This window comes from Centruroides sculpturatus, unplaced genomic scaffold (genome assembly GCF_000671375.1).
Source record: "Centruroides sculpturatus isolate CEXI.00-Female unplaced genomic scaffold, Cexi_2.0 scaffold446, whole genome shotgun sequence".
Classification (NCBI taxonomy): Eukaryota; Metazoa; Arthropoda; class Arachnida; order Scorpiones; family Buthidae; genus Centruroides; species Centruroides sculpturatus.
The window spans coordinates 52,942-55,484 of record NW_019384813.1 but is presented as its reverse complement, the minus strand read 5'-3'; positions in this window follow the sequence as shown (position 1 = coordinate 55,484).

Below are 2,543 nucleotides of genomic sequence, written 5' to 3'. Positions count from 1 at the left end.
ATATGGTTCTCCACGTAATACACAAAACCTTCATCCATCGCCATCTGCAGTTTCTTCAGTCCAACAACCTCTGTTGCTCTTTCTTATATACTTGTTCACCATCTAGAAACAATTACATCCTCAATTAGTTAGATAAATTGATAACAGAAATCAAAATAATTGCGCTTGCTACATGGAAACTATTCCATCTTGCCCTAAAATGCAATTTTCCATCTTGCCCAAATTCCCATTGCCAATAATAATATCAACGCTTTAAAAATCCTTGAATTTTTTCCCTCTTTAAATATCAATTCATGCAATCTATCCCTAATAGGTACTTTGTATAAAAACAAAATAGTAATACTTACCTTGTAGGTATAAATAATAACACTGCAAAAGTCCAATGACTGCATAATAATCTGCTGCGAAATAAGAAATACTTGCACACGTCACTTCGTGGCACCAACCGATCTGAGTCGCCGTTCATAAATACAAGATATCCGGGTGTCTCTGTGTGCATGGAGGTTTGGGTGCTTCGTCGCGCGGTTCGGGGTGGGTAAGTAGTTTCCATCTTGCTCTCCCTTCCCCTACTTTTTTGACAAACGACGTAAAATCGGGAACGACGTAACTCGAAACGACGTAAGTCGAGGTATACCTGTAGTATTGTTACACTTCAAAGAGCTACACGATATTACTGTATCTAACTAAAATCAGAAATTTAATTCATTTAGTGATTTTAAGAAATGGAAACAGAAATATGAAGTGAAAAATACCGTTAAATACATTATAATGAGTGGTTGAGAAACGAACATTAAGCCTAATAGTTCTATATATTATAACTCTCATAGATCATAAACTTTAAGTCCTTTTATTTTATCTCATAATCTTACAATATTAATTTTTTATAGAATAATTCATTTTTAAGCAAGGCATTAATCCATAAATTTATTTTATTTTCACTTTAAATTAATAATTTCGAACAAAGCATTTATAATTATGAATAGAAAACGAGCATTATACAGGTATATTTTAAACCAAACTCAGTTCATTCCATTTTATTTAATGTATAAAGAGTTCAGCAACATTGACAATACGATAAACAAATGATAAGGCTTGTAACTGCGACAATGATATGCTGCTTGTGGTAAAGGAAAGGAGGAAATGTATTGTAGGAAACTAATTTGTGTAATGTTAATTATTGTATGTGTTTGTGGTGTATGTTTAGGTCGAACAGGCTTTTGTTAAAGCGCAGTTTGAACCTTGTCGATGGGAGATGTAAAGTATTGTAAACAAAGTTGTAAACAGAGAACAGGGAACAAAAGAAGTGCGACCTGGCTAATTGGATCCACGTGTGGTCCGGAGATAGACCACTTGCCCGAGTAACAAGTGGTCTATCTCCGAACGTATATCAGCGAACGTAAATGTAAGCATCACTCTTATCCGAAAAGTGGACCAGGGTGAAAGTTGTTCGTGCAAGGGAGGTTTGTGATTGGTCGGAAGTTTCCGTCCAAAAAATCCTTAAATTGCGGAGCGAACGGGAAAGGAGAGAGAAGGGCAAGAGACTGGTAACACGCAAGTCTCAGGCACTTTGGAAGCCCGCTGAGCTTAGAGAGAGCATACACTTCTAGTAAGGCTAAGACTCCACTACCGTAAAAACGGCGTAAAAACCCCTCGCCGTAAAAGCTTTTAATCACGTGACCCCGATATCTTACGCTTGAGCAGGCCGTAAAACCAGCGTAAAAGCGAGTTGAGCTATGTTCAACCTTTGACGCGAATACGGCCGTAAAGAGTACAGTACCTTCCACCAATCAGAAGTCAGTGAAATCTAGATCATCGCGACACGAACTAAAATGGCGGAAAACGAGTTTTTCTCTCATGGCTACCCTAGAATAGATCCAGAAAGATTTATCGAAAGTATTCGTGTATCTACGGCAAGAGATAACCCGATTATAATAATGGATACCAAAGGAAATCCTTCAATTTAGAGGAGTATATAATAAAAAAGCTAAGCTGATAAGTGCTGTATATTATCTTAATAATACGATAATAAAAGTTAGTATATTAAAGTCACGATATTATTTTTACTACATTTGTAATTATAGTACAGAAAATACTCGTAGAATATAATCATTGTCTTTATATCGATATACTAGCAGCAGTGGCGTACCGTGGGTGTCAGCCGCCAGGGGCGGAGGAAAATTTCGGCCCCCCTTATTTAGGTATTTCAATTTAAAAGACCAAAATTCAGTTTTGTCACAGAACAAGCAATGAAAAATTCGATGGTAGTGCAGCGACCTGTTTAAAATAGTTCTATTGGATATTAGTGGTGTATATGAACGCAAATGAATCGTACAAGAAAAAAAAAAGATCAACAAGTTTCGCAGGAATTCCTCGGATGAAAAAGTTACTAGTTCACCCAACGAGCCGATTCCCGGACTGTCCGGACGATAGCACTATTGTAGGGGCGATGCAAGTATAGATTAGGATGTTTCAAATTTTTACAAGATATTATTGTTATTTATTGTGAAATTTTGCCGCCCCCTAAAAAGTGCCGCCCGGGGCGG